The sequence below is a fragment of the Papaver somniferum genome, chromosome 1 (assembly GCF_003573695.1).
Source record: "Papaver somniferum cultivar HN1 chromosome 1, ASM357369v1, whole genome shotgun sequence".
NCBI classification, from domain to species: domain Eukaryota; kingdom Viridiplantae; phylum Streptophyta; class Magnoliopsida; order Ranunculales; family Papaveraceae; genus Papaver; species Papaver somniferum.
In genome coordinates, this window is record NC_039358.1 from 185,841,066 (window position 1) to 185,856,062 (window position 14,997).

A 14,997-nucleotide genomic window follows, 5' to 3' on the forward strand; every position below is an offset into this window, starting at 1 on the left:
AATTGAGACAAGAAAACTAAAACAGATACAAAATGAAAAAAAAAAAATATAATAATAAAACTAATAATGAACCTAACAAAATTTTCTCTTGTCTCTTTTTTTTTGACAAGAGACCTAGCATAATGATGACCATGTCCCAAGTTTTTTTTTTTTAGACAAGAGAAAATAAAATACAAATTAACAAATAAGATAAAAATAAAAATGCAAGTACAAAGGCCATGGTGTAAGTACTTTACCACTTGATTCTTCACAATGTTTATTGTCTCGATATCATAAACTTTTTGAACTTTAATCTTGATAATCTTCGCTCTTATACATAAGTCTTCAACTTGTAAAACTTTTGCTCCTTGTCTAGTTGCTCTATTTATATCTGAAATCTCCTCATTTCTGTACCGTTTCTTGTAAACCTTGAACGTCTTCAACTTTCCTTCGAATTTGTGGTGCTCCTATTGTTGTTGATGATGGTGTTTTTATGGACCTGTTGGGGTAGAGAGAGATAAAGTGGATGGTGCTAACTGCGAACAAGATCACAAGTAGTATGTAAGTTAGCAATTCGATGTCACCATCATGACTGATAAAATAACACTTAAGATATCAAAGTAGTGCTTATATTGGTGGGAGGTTGGGTAGCTCACTATTCTACCTGGAGTTTACGTACGATGACACACACTCTAAAAGCACATATTTAGACACGTACAAATAAGTGAAGGTCGGTGCCTCTCATGATGTAACATGGGTAGTCTCCATTATAGGGGATAACAACTCTAATACCAAATTCAGTCTGCACCTCATTTTCCACTGGGATGGTTAAATCCAACTTTAACTCTCATACAAGCAAGAAACCTAATTACGTTCTCTGGCATCTTGAAGTTCAGTCACTCTTGTGATAATTTCGATGTAATCTTAGCGATATGTATACTATGTGACTCTAAACTAACTACAAGTTGGATTTTTTCATGCACTAATTCAAAAAGGTTGATTTTTTTTTTAAATGCAAATGCTTAACCACTCCCGCACACTTAAACTTTACATTGTCCTCAATGTAAATTGAATCGTCCAAAGAAAGTCAATGTGGGAAATCCTACATGATAATGTGACAAGAAATCAGAAAATCAAATAAATAAATAAAAAAAAAAGAATAAACATAAGAAAAGAGATAAAAAGATATGAGATACAAAACCAATGGGTTGTCTCCCATGCATCGCTTGGTTTAAAGTCGTCAGCCCGACTAGCTCCTTGTATGCTAAGACTCCTCAGAGGGAGCAATTCCACAAGGTTAACTCTTTCCACGACTTCCGAAGAGAAGTTATCATAATATGGCTTTAACCGTTTCCCATTTATTTTAAGTTCATTTCTTGTAGCTAAACTACGAATTTCCACTTCACCATGAGAAAACACATTAGTCACAATAAAAGGTTCAATCCAACGTGACCTTAATTTACCCGAAAATAATTGCAAACGAGAATTAAACAAAATCACTTTCTGCCCAATGCAAAATTATTTCTTTGTGATCATACTATCATAAAATGCTTTCATCTTTTCCTTGTAAATTCGTGAGATTTCAAATGCATAATTGCGAATCTCCTCTAACTCTTGGAGTTGCAACTTCCTTTGCCTTCCAGCACCATCCAACTCCATATTGCATTGCTTAATAGCCCAAAACGCCTTATGCTCAATTTCTATGGGTACGTGACAAGGTTTACCATACACAAGCCTAAAGGGAGACATTTCAATAGGTGTCTTGTATGCAGTTCTATAAGCCCATAAAGCATCATTGAGTCGCGAACTCCAATCCTTCCTTGTTGGATTCATCGTCTTCTCTGGAATGGATTTCACCTCTCGGTTGGAAACCTCGGCTTGTCCATTTGTTTGGGGATGATAAGGTGTTGCAATCCTATGCGACACGTTGTACTTCCTTAACAAGCTTTGCAAGAACCTATTTTTGAAGTGTGAACCCCCATCACTAATTATGGCTCTTGGAATTCCAAACCTTGCAAAGATATTAGCTTGCACAAAATATGAAACCACGTTAGAATCATTTGTTGGGGTGGCCTTAGCTTCCACCCATTTCGAGACATAATCAACAACAAGCAAGATATAATAATTCCCACTAGAATTGACAAAAGGGCCCATAAAATCAATTCCCCAAACATCAAAAACTTCAACAAATTGAATAATAGTTTGTGGCATTTGATTTCGATCACTTAGATTGCCTGTTCTTTGGCATCTATCACACGTAGTACAAAAGACATATACATTCTTAAACAAAGTTGGCCAATAGAAACCACATTCTAGTACCTTGAGAGCGGTTCTCTTGATCCCAAAGTGTCCTCCACGAACGTAAGAGTGGAAAAAAGACAAGATAGATTAAATTCTGATTCGGGAACACACCTTCATATTACTTGGTCACTACAATGTTTCCATAAGTATGGATCATCCCATATGTATTGGTTTCCTAACTTCTTAAGTTTGTCCCTCTCAGCATGAGACAAGTTCTTGGGGATTTGTTTAGTAACTAAGTAATTAACAATATCAGCATACCATGGTTCTCCAAAGGCAACTGGATAGTTGTTCATCCGGGAAACTTTCACGCAATGGGATAGCTTTCTTGTCCACAACAAGACGGCTCAAGTGATCCGCAACGGTGTTCTAAATTCCTTTCTTGTCTTTGATATCTATGTAAAACTCTTGCAAGAGTAAAATCCATCGTATGAACCTTGGTTTCGCTTCTTTCTTCATAAGCAAGTACCTAAGCACTGCATGATCAGAAAAGACAACAACTTTTGTACCAATTAGAAAAGAGAGAAATTTTTCCAATGCAATACAATAGATGACAACTATTTTTCAGTGGTTGTGTAGTTTTGTTGGGCTTCATTGAGTGTCCTAGAAGCATAATAAATGGCATGACGTATCTTCCCCACATGTTGCCCAAGCACCGCACCAACCACATAGTCACTTGCATCACACATGACCTCAAAAGGCTTGCTCCAATCCGATGGTTTAATGATAGGAGCTGAAATCAAAATTTCTTTCAAACGATTTAATGTCGCCACACACTTTTCATCAAAGTTAAAAGCCAAATCTTTCTGCAATAAGTTGCAATGTGGTGATGCTATCTTGGAAAAGTCCTTGATGAATCTTTGATAAAAACCCTGCATGACCAAGAAAAGAACGTATCTCCCTCACTGCAGTGGGATAGGTTACATCACGAATAAGGTCTATATTAGATTTATCAACTTCCAAGCCTTTAGAAGATATTATATGGCCTAAATCAATGCCACGAGTTACCATAAAATGGCACTTCTCTCAATCCAGCAAAAGGTTTGTTTCAACACATCGTTCAAGGATTAGTGACAAATTGTTCAACCAAAGGTCGAATGAATCACCAAAGACACTAAAATCATCCATGAACACTTCAATTATGTTTTCAACATATTCTGAAAAGATACTTACCATACACCTTTAGAAGGTAGCTGGAGCATTGCACAAGCCAAAAGGCATCCTTCTATAAGCAAAAGTACTGAAAGGACAAGTGAAAGTAGTTTTATGTTGATCCTCCGGCGCTATCACAATCTGATTATAACCTAAATAGCCATCAAAGAAACAATAGTAAGAGTGTCCAGCTAAACGTTCAAGCATTTGATCAATAAAAGGTAAAGGAAAGCGATTCTTCCTAGTGGTGGCATTCAATTTTCTATAATCAATACAAACCCTCCAACCGGTTTGTACACGAGTTGGGACAAGTTCATTCTTATCATTCTCCACCACAGTCACACCTGATTTCTTTGGTACAACTTGTACCGGGCTCACCCACTTGTTGTCGGATATGGGGTAGATAACTCCCACGTCCAAAAGCTTGAGTATCTCCTTTTTCACAACTTCCATCATTGGGGGGGGGGGGGGGTCAAACGACGTTGCGCTTCCCTTGTAGGTTTTGCATCATCTTCCAAACGGATCTTGTGCATACAAACGGCAGGGCTTATACCCTTGATATCAGCAATTGTCCATTCTATGGCCGTCTTGTACGTCCTTAGCACCCTTAGAAGTTTTTGCTCCTGTAATTCACTAAGCTCGTTAGAAACAATCACAGGTAAGTCTTCCTTGTCACCCAAATACAAATACTTTAATTTACTTGGAAGAGGTTTCAATTCCAACTTTGGAGATTTAACAATAGAAGGTACAAGCTTTTCATCATTGCAAGGTAAAGAAGCATATGAAATATTCTTAAGTGAAGACTTTTTCGATAATAAGTCAAGAGAACTAATGGTTTCTTTAAACTCATCACCGTACTCCAAACCATCATCAATAGGTGTAGTGAGCACGGTTTCCAAAGTATCAACACCATTCAACTCAAACATTTGTTGCGCCAATGTATCCATCACATCAATGGAGAAACAAGAGTGGACATCACTAGGATATCTCATTGTCTCGAAAATGTTGAAACATATTGTTTCTCCATCAAACTACATAGTCAGTGTTCCCTTGTCCACATCAATAATGGTTTTTGCCGTTTTCATGAAGGGACGCCCAAGTAGCAATGGAAGAGACGAGTCTGGTGACCCTTCATTCATATCTAACACACAAGAGTCGGCTGGAAATACTTGTTGATTAACCTGCACAAGAACATCCTCAACAATACCCATTGGGTAAACATTAGAGCGATCGGCTAATTGCAATACAATTCCAAACTTTTTAAGAGGACCTAGATCTATACACAGATGCAGGCATAACATTTACGGATGCACCTAAGTCCAACATAGCTTTGTTAAATGTAGTGCTACCATTTGTGACAGGAATGTCAAAGCTACCGGGATCCTTGCATTTAAGTGAAAGTTTGTGTTATAAGATTGGCGAAGCATTCTCCCCCATACTTAGCACTTCATTACCTTTGAGACTTTGCTTATTGGTACAAAAGTCCTTCAACACCTTTGCATACTTTGTAACTTGCTTGATTGCATCTATGAGTGGTATGTTCACATGGATCTTCTTGAGAATGTCTAAAATCTCCTTTTCTAGTTCCTCCTTCTTGTAATTTGCAAATCTGCGAGGGAAAGGTAAAGGAGGAACATAAGTAGAAACCGAAGTTTTAGAGTTAGAAATAGGTACCTCAGAAGTTTGGGGAGAATCCTCATTCTTCTCCTCCAAAACAGGTTCCTTTGGAGCTTCCTCTTTGCCCAAATCAGTAACTTCGGGTTGCACAAGTTGTGTACCGCTTCTCAACGTAATGGCATTGACATCCCCTTTTGGCTTAAGAGGTTGAGAAGGGAGTTTCCCACCAATTTGTGCCTTCACTTGTTTCAACTCAGTAGTGTTGATGGTGGTTTTCAGTCCAGGGCTAAAAATGTAAAACCTTATATTTAATGCGCCGTCTGCAAAAGGACTGATCCATTTAAAAGCAATGAGTTCCCGGGCCTCTCTACTCACACATATACTGAGCAATTCAGTATATTTCTAGAATGGTGCATGTAGCTACAATCCCAAATATTCTGTAAATTTCAACATCATGCCTGTATTATTCATTAATGTAAGGCTCATTAGATACTTTCTGTGATATGTTCCCAGGATGAACCATTAATATTGATATGACATGACAATTAATGCTCACTCTCTGCAGAGTAGCATGAATTTCCCGAAGTATCAAAATTAAGGTCTGCATAAAGTATTCAATCAAGAGACGCGCTAACTACTCTCTGAAAATAAAAAGAACTTTGTGTAAACACACAGAACTCACCAAATTTAATCAATTTTGTGATAATTCACAACATTCGAATATAAACCTAATTAATTTGCAAAAATTAGGTTTTGTGCCCTGCGCAGTATATCAGACTCTGCTGCTCGAAATTAAACCTAGGCAAGCTAGGCGATTGATCCTCCATGGATTAGTAGGTGCAAGTCCTACCCGAAATCAGAAAACGAGGAATAAAAGAGGAGCCGCAACAAGGGAAGGTGTGTCCGTTCCATAGGCCAGATGGCGCCACCTGCAGATGGCCACGCCCCCATGCTACTTGTCGTCCCTCCTCTTTCCCATCGACGGTCACTTTAAATGCGCCATGAGCACTAGAGGTGTGGCTGCGCCCTATGTTTGGTCATCCCCTTTTCTTGACCAATCAGGTCGCTTTAAACCCGCCACATGCATTAAAGAACAAATGCACCCTGCCACGCCACCATGCTCATTGGCATGCCAAACGCACCCTGCCACACCACCATGTTAATTGGCATGCCAAACGCACCCTGCCACGCCAACATGCTAATTGGCATGCCAAACGCGCCCTGCCACGCCACCATGCTAATTGGCATGCCAAACGCGCCCTGCCACGCCACCATGCTAATGGCATGCCAAACGTGCCATGCCATGCCAATTTCTAATGGCATGCCAAACGTGCCATTCCGCGCCAACATGCTAATTGCATGTCAAACGTGACATTCCACGCCAATTGCTAATCGGCATGCCAAATGTGCCATGCCACGCCAACGTGCTAATCGGAATGCTAACATGCCACTCCACCGCAGTAACATGCCAACGTGCCACAAATAGCGCAGCTACGTGCTAACCCACTTTTGTTTGTGGCCAACGCCATAACAGAATCCAACCAGGGCATTCTTATCATAAAACACGTTTTGCTTTAGTGGCATTAGTCGAAACCCTAATTCTTGGTCGTGACCCAAAATTGCGCCACTTTGGACCCATGATGTGCCACAAGCTGTGCGGGGCCCAGGAAACCCTAAAAATGGCGCCATGATATGATCACCTGTGGCCATCCTTGCGCCTGTGGTCATTCCCATGTTATGACCCTGCTATAATTCCTTTGATGCGGCCATGGCACTACTTGCACAAAGAATGTCACTGTGTCGCGGCCACATGCCACACTCACTAATTAGGATTTTGGTATGATAAACCTTAATTTAACTAAGGTTGCTATGCCAACCAAACTAAGTAATGCTGCCAAGGGCATTAAGTTTGATATGGCAACTGGAACCAATGTTGCCAAGCCATATTTGGGTCTAACGCCAATATGTCAAAGTACAGTGGCCACGGCTACGCCATGCGCTATTCGTGCCACTATGCCACTGGCATGTGACAATGGCACCACTATCCTATTATCAGGTGCCAACGGAATATGGCCATATTCAACGACCACCCTTTCTCATGACTTACAATCTCAGCCGTCCAAATTCACCACACAATTGACCGGCCCATAATAAGTCTCAGGTTCACACGCCATTTTCCTACGGCAAGTTCCATGGCTTGACTTGACGCAACATGACATCCGCCACCTAGATGGCGCACGATTGATTAGAATAATTAAGTCTTGCACATAAGACCCACTCAGCAATCTGCTACACATTTTCCACGAAAATACTCGAGACATCAAACATGTCACAAACTGGGGGATGCTCATCAGGGTATTGTTTAATATTTGCTGTTTCAATATTTGCTGTTTGATGTCATGTTAGTGTCTTGTTTAATTATGTTAGTTTTCATATCCTTGTTTAGTTAGTTCACTGCTTAGAGAATTAGCTTAGGAAACTTCAACTCACACCCTAGTCCCTGTGGATTCGACAGGTATTTGCACAAGCTACAATCGACACCGTGCACTTGCGGTTAACAAGTAGGCTTCTTCTTATTCTCTTATTTTACACACATTCCCAAGCCTACCAAGTTTTTGGCGCCGCTGCCGGGGACTTGGCGTTGTGTGGTTGTTGTTCTTTTTATCTTACTTTGCTGTTTTTTTTGTGTGTAACTTAGCTGCTGTGTAGTGTAACTTAGTGTAACTTAGCTGCATTGCATACTGTCATGTCATACTTGCATATCATTGCATAATTTGCATAACTTAGGAGCATATTCATCTTGCATTTGCATATTCATCCTGCATCATCTGTTTTCTTGCATCTTAGTAGCTCTGTAACCTGCTGTGTAGTGAAAGCATCTCTGGCCATGTTTATCTTGTAGCAGTTGCATATCTTGCTCTCAAGTTATTGAAACTTCTGGAACTAAGAACTTGGTTGAGTGACAGGTACTGCTGAACCTGTGCTGCTGCTGGTGTTGCTACTAATTGGTGCTGAGCCTCTGGTGCTCTTGCTGTTGTTGCTGCAGCTGTGCTGCTACTTTCTTCTTCTCCCTGCTGCTGCTGCTACTTCTTCCTGCTGCTGCTGGTGCTTGGGCCATTGCTACAGCCAGCCTCTGGTGATGCTGCTGTTTTCCTTCTGCTATTGTTGAGTTGTTGGTCTGAGCTTGTTGCTGAGAACCAAGCCCAACTGGGCTGTGCAACCAAAATCAGAGCAGCTGGGCTGTGCTTAAAGAGTAAGCCTAAACCCATTAAGAGAACCCAAATTATGGGCTTCCATTTTCTATTGGGTTTGTAATTTGAACTGAACTGTGGGCTTGACCCAACAAAAATTTGAAAAACGTTTTTAGGCCCAAGTGGGCCTCGTAATTTGGCTAACTGAGAGCCCAAAAATCAAATACCCAGCTGGGCCTCGTGCATTCCTGGGCTTGGTTCGCTGAACTCGTTAGTTGGGCCGTGTACTCAAATCTCTAGGCCATTCGTTGGGCCTGTCCCACAGAAAATCTGAACCAGTTAGCTGGGCCTCATCCCATTAAAACCAAAAGGAGTTTTCAAATCCCATAAAAACCAAATGTTTTTCATTCCCATCAAAACCAAAATTTTCCCATAAAAAACCAAAATTTTGAAAACCCATTAAAACCAAATAGTGGGCTTTGTGTCTTTTCAATATGGGCCAACCTCGTGCTCTCCATGAATACATGTATCCCACAATGAAAATTCCATTATCATGTATTGTCTTACCTCAAACCAATAACCCTTTTAAAATAAATGCAAGCATGATACAAATACTTCCTATATTTCGAGGGTTCGATTCTGAGAACCCCTATACTCATGTAAGAGAGTTTGAACAAATTTGTCGGACTATGCAACCTGATCATATGTCCGAAGACTCTCTAAAATTGCGTTTGTTTACATTTTCTCTAAAGGAAAGGGCCAAAACATGGTTTTACGGTTTGAGACCACAATCAATCAACACTTGGGACCAACTTACAGATCTATTTTTCAAAAAATTCTTTCCACATCATAGGACCATCGCTATTCGTCAAAGTATCAATTATTTTATCCAATTGGATGAGGAAACTGTTTTTCACTATTTTGAACGTTTTAATGATTTGTTGAGCGAATGTCCGCACCATGGATTTGAGAAGTGGAGACTTGTCGTCATCCTCTATGAAGGACTAGACTTTAAATCTCGAACCATGGTTGAGTCTATGTGTAATGGTAAATTTCTTGATAAATCTGTGGATGATGCATGGAAATTTTTAGCTGAGATTGCAGAGAAAACCCATCAATGGGAATCTGTTAGGGAAACAGGGACAACACCACATGGTATGAGTCACCCCTATGAGTTAGAGTCTTATTCTTGTGATAGCTCTGACCTTAGGATTGAAAATTATCCTAGATTGCAAAATCCCTATCATGATAATGATGATGATTATGATGTTATGTTAGAAGAACATGTCTATACTGAAAATGTTATGGAACCTTTGGGTTCAAATACATTAGGCTTCTCTGCCTCGACCTTCATGAATGATGTTTCTTCTAGTATTCCATATACATGTGATGTTGATACTGATTTTGAGCATGTGCATCTGTCCTATGAAGATGACTTAGGTAATATAGAATCTTCTGTTGACACTAATATGCATGAAAATATAATTGTTGTGTCTGATTCTCTACCTGGGTCACGTTGTGATGTTTCCACTGATTTGCCGATGCATGAGAATAATTCTTCTGATGATGTTGATGATTCTGATTTGTGTGAGCATGGTGAGCATGTTGTGACACTTGTAGAATACTTAGGAGATGTTGATGTGATTAATAATGATGTGCCTATCGTCCTACATAAGTCACAATCTGATGGCCTTCCACCTAACCTATATTTGGTTTGTACCGATATTGTCAAACCAATTTTTCTGAGAATGCCCAACCTAGGTTTGGAACTGTGTGCTTCCAAAGTCCTTTTGGACTATTTTGCATCTAAGTATAATATCTTTGAGGAGCCACAGTTGGAATTAGCATGTTTGCCCGTCCCTAGCAAAGTTCATTTCGAGCTAGACCTTGGGCATGATGAACCCCCAAAACTGCGAGATTTTGTACCCAAAATTATATCTGTTGAAAAATCCAGGTTTGGGGGTAGCTCATTTTGTTTCACAGCCTCACTTGCATTTCTTTCCTATTATTATTGTGTGAAGCTGTTGAAATGTCTACACTCCGTCTTTTGGGTTGATCCTCAACTCTTTAGATTGTTAGTGTATGGTGAATTTTATTGTATATAATCTAGTAGATAATATTCTAGATAAATCTTTTGTTTCTTTTGTATATATTGTGCTAATCCAATATGATCTCGGCTAAAAAGTGTTGGATTCTAGCCTTGAATAACGGAGTTCTAATCTTGCTTTCGCCGTCAAATTGGGTAATCACTTTCCTTTTTATCTACTCAGCATGATCCTCTTCGTATGTTGTATTACAATTTTGTTCATCTTTTGAAACATTGAGGACAATGTTTAGTTTAGGTTTGGGGGTAAAGAGTAGATACCACGATAGCATGCAATAATTGAAAACAGAACTCTTTCTTTTTGAAAAAAAAAATCATAAAAATAGAGCTCATTTACCTTGAAATGTTGACTCTTGTGCATGTATGTAAACATAAGTATTCTTAGTCTAGATATTTAGGCACCATGATTCTAGCACAATTCACATGTGATAAGAAACTTGCACGTGCACGATCTACCAATACATGTATAGCCTCATCCTTGAGGTGTTCTATCGGAAGTCACGATTGCCAATCACTTTAGAATACTGAACGAAACTTGACTAGCTTGTTCTTTGGTTGGTTGGGATAGAAGGTGGAGGTTACATTAAGAAAGACAACCATCGAATTTAACTGGGTGCATCAAAAAGGGCTACCTCTTGCTAAGTGTCATGTAATTTTTTGTTTCCTTTTGTATATGTATCAAAAGTGTTACCATGTTAAAAAAAAAAAAAAAAAAAAAAAAAATTCAGAAAAAAAAAAATCAAAAAAAAAATAAAAAAAAAATCAAGTATTTATCAATTCCATCCTCTCTTGTTCCAAAAATAAAAGAGAGTAGTCAATGTAAATAAGAGTCATGTAAAGAGTCATCTTTTGTGTTTTTGGGTTATAAGCAAGGAAGGGTGTATGCCATTGATGTACAACGTGAGTAATTGTGAAATACCTCCAACTCATTCACAATTCTCGTAAAGTCCGGACAGCTAGCTAGATTTCGACCTAGGTTCTTAGCCTGAGAAACTATCTCTTGGTGATTAGTAGTCATAACATCCGATCTTTCTTTACACATGTGTAGATACACTTTACACTCTTATCACATGTCTTTATTTGTTATCAGTGCTAGGATTGTGCCTATGATAGCTAGATTGACATCTCCATTTTGCTGTGAGCTTCTACTGTCTTGCACATGTCACATTTCATGGAATCTGAGCTTATATTTTGTCCTAGAACTTTGTAGGTACGTTCTAAGCAAACCTTCACGAGACTTCAACTCGTCCACTAGGGACACTTAGTGGTTTAAAAGGCTTAGTGCATACGCTAAATGCATTCGAGAGACCAGCGACAGTGGTATAGGTAGGATTTCCTTAGTTTTGTTTTACTTGAGGACAAGTAAAATTCAGGTTTGGGGGTATTTGATGAGTGCTAAAAAGTGCATATTTCTATATCTTTTTGTTGGCAATTAACTCATCTTTTGTGCTCTAATTCTCCATTTTATCCCATATTCTATATTTTCATTGTTTTCAAGAATAAATACTTTTCTTAATTAATTTTGTATTTTTAGGTTCTAAATAAAGTTTGGATGGAATTACGGAGCGAAAAGAGCAGAAAAGTGGTGGAAGCCGATAGGAATCACACAAGGAAGCCGCGAGGAATGTTGTGCACAAGACCAAAAGGCTAGAAATGGGCTTAACAAGGAAGAATTGTTCTTAAAGAAGATATGGGCTTGGCATACCCAAGGCCCAAAACCCTTACCCAAACCCATTTCCAATATCCATACCCTTCTCCTTCGTCAGCCGTCAGATTGGATCACATCTGAATCCAATGGTCGCAACATCGCCAGTACATCAAAGTCTGAAGCTCCTGTCTAACACTACAGCACCTAACTCCATCTTGAGCCGTCAGTTTCGTTGTATCAGGCATCCGACGGTCGATACCAGCCTCTTCACTTGTAGTCGTTAGATCAATCTATCATTTCCGCATCCCACGGCTCAGCTTCGCGAATCATCGAGACTTGATGCAACCGCTCAACATCCAAACACCTAACACCTATACCCGCAGAACCAAACACACCCCTATCCCTAATTCCATCGACTCCACCTCCATCTTCTCCACTCCGTCTGCAATAGCCTCACCTTCACCACCAACTCCGCCAACTCCACTGCCTCAACCACCACAATCAACCACCAAAATCCATCATGGCTATCCCTCACCGAAACCCATCATTCCCCTAAACTTCTAGCCATCTATTCTCTCGATTTCTTCCCTGATTTCTCTCTGAAACCCTAGGTAAGAAATCAATAGAATAGGTCGAGTTAGAAACGCAATTGGAAGGCATGGAGAGGAGCAGGGGAGTCAGAAAAGAAATGGGTCGACCTTCTTGAGTGATTTGTCACGTCAAATTAGGTAAAGTAGAACCCTAATTTCAACTGTGTAATTTGGGGATTTGGGGATTTTCTCTGTAAACCCTAATTGATTAATTTGGGTATAAATATGGGTTGTGGGTGTTGTGTTGAAGATATGCTTGGGCTAGCCAGTGCTTCACCCAAGAGGACTGGAATAGCGAGTGCCTCAAGGGTTAGTTCTTAGTTTAAATTATTTTGTAAATTTCAATTGTATTTGTCCCATCCATGCTCTGATCTTGTTGTGCTTGAACTGTCTAGGATTGAATATACTTTTAGGTTGTTAAAACACTGAGCAAGCTTCTCTGCGGGTAGTTGCAGTGTGAGATACCAACTACTACTAGGATTAGATTCATCTTAGTGTTCTTAGTAATCTTTCTAGACCAACCCTTAGATGAACAGCCGGCTTTGAACCGCAATTGTCATCTAGTTAATCAGTGAGCCTAGAAGCTCACTGATAACTAACAAGGGATAAGAACATAGTTGGAGGACTTAGCTTAGGTGAAGAGGGGAATTCAAGCCCTAATTTCCAAAACTCACTTTCATCCAAAAATCCATCACTGTTTAGTTTGTTCAATATTTGTTGTTTCATGTCCTGTTAGTGTCTTGTTTAATTATGTTAGTTTTCATATCCTTGTTTAGTTAGTTCACTGCTTAGAGAATTATCTTAGGAAACTTCAACTCACACCCTAGTCCCTGTGGATTCGACCCGTATTTGCACAAGCTACAATCGACACCGTGCACTTGCGGTTAACAAGTAGGCTTCTTCTTATTCTCTTATTTTACACACATTACCAAGCCTACCATTGAGACGAAGCAATTCCTCAACACTCACTACTGTGTTGTCAGGCATCACTGCCTCAACACATCTTCATATTAGTGTTGAGGCGCGCAATCTCCTCATCACTCATTCGTGTTGTCATGCGTTACTGCCTCAATACATCATAGTGTTGGCGGCTCCACCACCTCAATACTCATCCTTGTATTCAAGGATCAACTTCCTTAACACTCATCAGTCGAGGCTCCACTACTTAAATACGTCATTTTAGTGATCTCGACATCAACGTACCAGAAGGGTGATTGCTACTTGCCTCGACATTTAATTAAACATATCCTTCTCAAAATCCGAGCCAGCCTCTATCCTGGTAATGTACGCCAAGCTTCTCTTGTGGATTTCTTTGACTGTCACCATCTAATGCTTACCCCGCAATAGCGTCGCTATTACGTGCTAAGCAGGGAACTTAATGTTGATGGTGGTTTTCTGTTCAGGGATAAAACTGTAAAACCCTATATTTAATGCGCCGTCTGCAAAAGGATTGAGCCATTTAAAAGCAATGAGTGCCCGAGCCTCTCTACTCACACATATACTGAGCAATTCAGTATATTTCCAGAATGGTGCATCTAGCAACAATCCCAAATATTCTGTAAATTTCAACATCATGCTTGTATTATTCATTAATGTAAGGCTCATTAGATACTTTCTGTGCTATGTTCCCCAGCTGAACCCTTAATATTGATATGACATGACAATTAATGCTCACTCGCAGCAGGGTAGGATGAATTTCTCGAAGTATCAAAATTAAGGTCTGCATAAAGTATTCAGTCAAAAGACGCGCTAACTACTCTCTGAAAATAAAAAGAACTCTGTGTAAAACACACATAACTCACCAAATTTAATCAATTTTGTGATAATTCACAACATTCGAATATAAACCTAATTAATTTGCAAAAATTAGGTTTTGCGCCCTGCGCAGTATATCAGACCCTGCTGGTCGAAATTAAACCTAGGCAAGCTAGGCGATTGACCCGCCATGGATTAGTAGGTGCAAAGTCCTACCCGAAATCAGAAAACGAGGAATAAAAGAGGAGCCGCAACAAGGGGAGGTGTGGTCGTGCCATAGCCCAGCCGACGCCACCTGCAGATGGCCACGCCCCCATGCTGCTTTCCGGCCCTCCTCTTTCCCATCGACGGTCACTTTAAATGCGCCACGAGCACTTGAGGTGTGGCCGCGCCCCCTGTTTGGTCGACCCCTTTTCTTGACCAATCAGGTCACTTTAAACCCTCCACATGCATTAAAGGCCAAACGCACCCTACCACTCCACCATGCTAATTGGCATGCCAAACGCGTCCTGCCACGCCACCATGCTAATTGGCATGCCAAACGCGCCCTGCCACGCCACCATGCTAATGGCATGCCAAATGTGCCATGCCAAGCCAATTGCTAATGGCATGCCAAACGTGCCATTCCGTGCCAACATGTTAATGGCATGCCTAACGTGC